The sequence below is a fragment of the Trachurus trachurus genome (genome assembly GCF_905171665.1).
Source record: "Trachurus trachurus genome assembly, chromosome: 5".
In the NCBI taxonomy this organism is placed as follows: Eukaryota; Metazoa; Chordata; class Actinopteri; order Carangiformes; family Carangidae; genus Trachurus; species Trachurus trachurus.
The window spans coordinates 8,458,545-8,464,694 of NC_139896.1; positions in this window are offsets into that span (position 1 = coordinate 8,458,545).

Sequence of the window (6,150 nt, forward strand, 5' to 3'; positions counted from 1 at the left end):
GCTGCACCCACATTTTAAGACCTCACCTTGTGCATTAAATCCGCAGTTATATGCGCTTCCAAAGCTCGGAGCTCGATTTTATTATTCATGAAGTCCTGAGATCTCTGCCCCCTCAAGAGCCCAAAGAGATATTGTTATTTGATGTAGTAAACAGAGCACTGGAGAGTGCAGAGTGGCCATTGCTACACACACATTTCCTTAGCCTTTGGAGAATAACATTACATTAGACGTCTCACAGTTAAAAAAAAAAACTAAGGTTAAAGGTTATAGACAGAAATTATGTAATCATGCAAGGCTACAACTCACATGACCCCTGGGGGCATCGGGGAACATGAACTAGTCTGTGATTCCTCAAGATGCAACATGAAAAAGAATAAATATGTAGGAAATACAAAGACAAACAAACAGAGGAAGAAGAATGAAGCAGCCAGATAAGACAGTACGACTAAACTTGTCATTTTGTTTTTGCTTAATCCATCCAGACTGAGTTTATATCGGTGCCAACTTTCTTGTTTGGTGGGAAGGGGAGGGGGGGTGGGGCTTGAACTAATCAGTAGTCAGTCGAAAACAAACAGAGCACAGAAGAACAACACAAAACAGCAACAGTCTGTACACTGTTAAAAACAGTTGCGTTCAAAAGCAGAGAGATTGTTCGTCATATTTTCAAACTATAGCCCAAATTACCAATTATGTTGAGTTTGAGTTTATGTTAATTAAATTGTTCCTGGTCGATTCAGCAGAGAAAATATGTTGAGTAATTGCAGTTTAGATGCAGTGGCTTGTTGTTGCCCTTTAAGACTTTATAAACAAAAAGGTACCAGTGCAACAGATCTGACCTTTTTTATATAAAATGTAGAGATGTGAAGCAGCTTAATCAGTTGGAGGAGGTAAAGGAATATTATTATTTCTTCACTCACAAATGTATATAACTACACCAGGCTCATTCACACCTGTTGCTGTTTCCATACATAACAGCTCTGAACGCCTACACTGCCATTTAAATGTAATATTTACAGTGATTCAGACATGTTACATCCTCTACATGTCTAACAACCACACACATGTATAGCTACATGCATGGTATGTTTGTTTGTACAGTCTACTCTGTACCCTGTAAATGACCAGTGCACTGAACACAACATAGCTACTGTATGTGAACCCTGAGGCGAGATCATTCAGCCTAAATTAATTAAGCCCTCCCACCCCCTCCCCTTTGCTTTTTTCTAACTGACTCATTTGTATGATGACAGTCCAATGATGTCCAGGGAGAATATTAAAAATGGATGAATATTTAAATGATTTATCTCAGCACTTCATATGAAAAGTGCTGCAACATCTCTGCATGCGCTGCTGCAATTTGCATCATCTGATCTTTGTCTATAGGGAACATAATGATAATGGAAATCATCCCCAAAGGGATTTTTTTTCTGCTAAGGCCACATAATGGTTACTTAATAAGATGATGCACGAAATCAGCCTCCCTGTTTCTATAAACACACATTTAAATAAAAATACAAAGAAAGAGTATTCTTGGTTTATTGTCGTGTTTGAGCGTGACTATTGTGTGCTGCACTGCACTCTCTCTGCTGATTGCATCAGTTTGCTGTGATGGAGGAGCTGCTCTGCTCTGCTCTGTTCTTCTGTCTGAAAAAAGCAGCAGGTAAAAGAAGCGTCTGAATGTGTCAAAGAGAAACTTAATAAATAATGGATGTCATGAAGAAGCTTCAGTGGAAGCTGTCGGCTTTGAAATCCACTCCCTGGTTGAGTCACACTCCCAGTTCGCTCCTTTCATTTTACATTTAACGGGCCCTGGTGCTGTATAACCATCATCTCCACACACACACATAGACACACACACACAGAGATACCTCATGGGGCTGGGGCTGTCTGAGGCGGTTAGTGCTGGGGAGGTGCTGAGCTCGGAGCTATATACCAGGCAGGTGTTGTGTCCGTCTTTGGGGCTCACGTCTGCATACATCAGCTTCAATTTCACCCTCAGCTCTCTGGGTTTGAGAGCCCGTGGTTGACGTCCACACAGGAAGGCAGCAGCAGCAGCAGACAGCAGCACCAGCCAAGAGGAGGAGGGAAAAAAGAATAAACAGCTGCATGCATGAGCCTCTCTTACTCTCTTTCTCTCTTTTGGACGTGGGGTTTCTCAAAGCCCTCGAAGGTTAACTGGTTTTTCTTTTGTAGTTGTGTGGTGATCTCTCTCTCTCTCTCTCTCATGTGGATGGGAGGAGGAGCTGCGGATGCCCCAAAAAAAAAAAATGTTTAAACCCCCTAAACAAAAACTGTAATTTATCCAATATTGCTGACACCAACAAAACAGCAGCAGGTGCCATGGAATCAAAGACCTCATTAAAAGCCGGAGCAAACAAATTGATTTCACAGCCCCTCAGTAGTTCACAATAACATATTTTTTTTTAATGTGCTCAGACTTTAATTTTCAACAAAAAATATTCTTCACCCCCCCGCCCCCTTCCTCCTCCCACTAGAAAATCTTAAATGCATGCTGTGAGCTCCACATGTCAGGCTGCTGCTGCACAGAGAGATCAAAGTCAGCAGCAGGATGAATGGCTAATAATTCATAATTAATCACATACTCAAAGTAAAAAAAAAACAAATGCATATGCAGGCTTAGTCTCTGAATTAAACTCTGTGACATAACTTGACCTCTCTATATCTTATAATCATTTTCTTACCATGTGTTTTTTTTTTTTTATAGATGGCTAAAGGGAGATGAAAGAAAAGAGAAAACGCATAGATGTGAGAGAATTGCTTGAAATGTAAAAACCTTCCTCTGTGCAGCGCCTGGAGGTAATGAATGTTGTGATGAGATCCTTTATAAATAAAACTGAACTGAAAATTGAATCGCTACAGCATGATGTGCAAAGTTACCATGGAATTGCAATTTGTGCTCATTATGCAGTGGTGCAAAACGTATGTAAAAATGTAAACGTTTGCAGACACGAGGAGAGAGAGAGAGAGTGAGAGAAAGAGAGACAGCAGAGAATATAGTATGAGTCCGTCGTCCTTCAGCTATAATGTGAATCTTCTGGCTGTCAAACTGGGAGAGAAAGAACATTGGCTAAAGGCCACTTGTCCTCTCACGGAGCCCAGATCGTCGTGTTCACATTGTCAGAGCTGGGCAGCTCAACACACAAGACTCCAATCTACCCCACCACTGTCTGCTGGTGTGAAGGTGAATCTAAATATACATACACACTCAGACACATGCAGCAGATATGAGTGGGTGGGTGCAGGTGGGTTTGGATTTTTATGAGTTTATGAAGTTTCTGTATAAGGCTCTGTGGCAAAAAAAAACCCATTGAAATGCAACATTATACACTGCCACCACTTGGATTTAACTAAGCTATAGGTAAGAGCCTCCCATTGGATAATTACTGCATGGATGATTATGTTTCAGCTGGCAACAACTTATTTAATACATGCATTTGATGCAGTCTCATTTCCTGAACAACCATGTCGGAAGACACATCCTGTGGTTGTGGAGAAGATGTTAATCTGTTTCATAAGGGTCAAATTATTGGCATCAAGCAAATAAAACATCCAATAAGATTGCTGAGACTAAAATTGGGTTAAGCATTATTAAAAACTGGAAGGACAGTGGGGAACCATCATCTTCAAGGAAGAAATGTGATCCAATGTGACCACAGAGTCCAGACCTGAACCCCATTGAGAATCTTTGAAAAATTAATGCAACTCTCTATGGAAATAAATGTGACATTGCAGAAGCTGAAAACTGAAATGATGCCACAGCAAATGCATGCCGTAATCAAAGCTAAAGGCGGTCCATCAAAATGTTAGAGTGTGTGTGACTTTTTATTTTGGACAGGCAGTGTGTCCTAATATAATAACAATTTTAATTTCCAGGACGATTAGACTCCAAACACCTGGGACACCAACAATCCTTTTTATTTCCATACTGTTATTATAGTGGTCAGCAGTATTCAGTTTATTACAGCTATTGTACATTTTTAATCACACAGCAGTTGTCTTAGATAACAGCTGCTCATGTCATACTCGTGATGTATTTGTAGATCAAGTTTATTACAAGTAGCTGCTTGTTAGATTAGCATAGCATAAGACTGAAAACAAAGGAGGAAATGGTGAAAAGCCGTTCTCCATCTGTCAGAGTGTCTCATAAAGTCTGAGAAATCATAGTGTAAAAGTCGTGATTACTGATTTTGCACAAGATCATTTCATGGCCAGGACCAGCTAAACCGAGTCACAGCTCCTCGCCAAGAAATAGTACCGGGGGCGCCTGACAGGATTTGTGCTAAGCTAAACTAAAACACTTTCTCTTACAACTTTCAACAAGAAACTGAATGGGTTCATTTCTCATGTTGCAACAAGTCCTTTAATTTAAACTATAGGTCCTAGTCTCTAAAGGGAAAACTACGGTGGCCCTAAGGGCTCAACAAACTGCAACCTCAGTCACAAAGGCAACAAACAAACCTGAAACAAACATACAACAAATTCAGAAAACAGCTTTAGGCTACCTATCAATTTTACCAGGAACGTGCTGCAAATAGGCCAACTCACAATAGTAGCTACATGTGTTTGCAGGGACACTAAAAAGTGACTTTCAAATATCTGAATCATGTGATATTGGCGGCGTTACAATAAACAAAACAAACACCTTATTTTCCCTAACACCTTCCTCACGATTCCTCACTTTTTTTTGCGTCCACAGAAACAATTCAGCTTCTGTGTCGTCAAAATGATGAAGCTGTTTTCTGTCTGTGAAGATTCTCAGTCATCCAGGTCGTCTACTTGTGAAGGCAGCTGGTTTTTCGCCTCTCATCCAACAAGCTGTTTCAGTTCTGAAAACCAGTGTGGAAAATGTGGGACTGTGTTTGATTGACTATAGCCATCATGTGAGTGCTAGTGATGATGACGGCTATAGTCAACGACTCTCAGGAAATGTCTTGAAAAATCAAAAGAAATCCAGTTGCCTTCAACTTCTTCAGCACTTAACAAAGTTGTTTTCTCCATTTGTGGCACGTTTGTGTTTTTGCAAGTGTTTTCTCACACTGCAGTGCATTGAGCCTCCAGGGCCACTGTAAGAAACACTTGGAGAATGTATGTGATGATACTTAGCCTAGTCTCTTGTAGGCTACATAGACCTGTAGCCATGTTTTAAAGGGATAGTTCACCCAAAATTCAAATTTCATGCATGTCCATATGATGGTTGCGAACGGACACCACTTTTCTTCGTCCAAAAAGACACACCAGCTCCCAGTGTTGCTCTGCTGGAATCCCGTGCGATTTGCGGAGCCGTGAACTGGGTGTCACTGTCAATGCAAATCGCGCGAGATTGGGACGGACCAGGAAGAGCAGTGCTGGGAGCTTCCGCTACAATCAAGCTTAAAACATAGACTTATTTAATTTTTTTCGGAACAATTTCTCATGTTTGGGGCTTCAATACAAGAGGGACATTACAGACGAGCACTATGGAGGTATTTGGATGTTTTTTGGTGTGTCTTTTTGGACGAAGAAACGTGAGCTCTGTTCGCAACTGTCATATGGACATGCAGTGCTGTGCCGAGCCCCGCTGTAACTCAGAGAAGGCACGGAGGACTCTGAAACTTCTCCCAGCCCTTAGTCCACATGAGGGTGAGTAGATAATGAGTGAAATTTCAATTTTGGGTGAACTATCCCTTCAAAAGACTTGCCACATGTGGAACATATACAATCTATTTAAATCATTTATAAGACAGTTTATATCTGTGGCCACCTTCCTCCATAACAGTTGCGCAACCATCAAAGTTAAATTGACACTATCACCGCCCATGTGAGATCACTCCGCGTCTAATTGACTCTAGTGTGTGTGTATGTGCCGCCGCGCCACCTGTCTCTCTACGCTGCTTCGCCGTCCGCCTCCGCCTCCTCCGGCCGCATCATCACCTCCTCCTTCTCCTCCTCCTCCTGCAGATCCGAGCGGAGCAGCAGCAGCAGCAGCAGCAGCAGCTTCATCACCATCATCTCTCCGGCTCCAGCTGCATGTGTGCGAGGTGCTGCCCGCCGCCCAGCGCCCTGTGTGGATCTGGGGATCTTTCATCGATGCTCTCCTCCACCTAATGTGACAATTTCTTTTTTTTAACCAGTGACAGAGAAAGAGAAAGA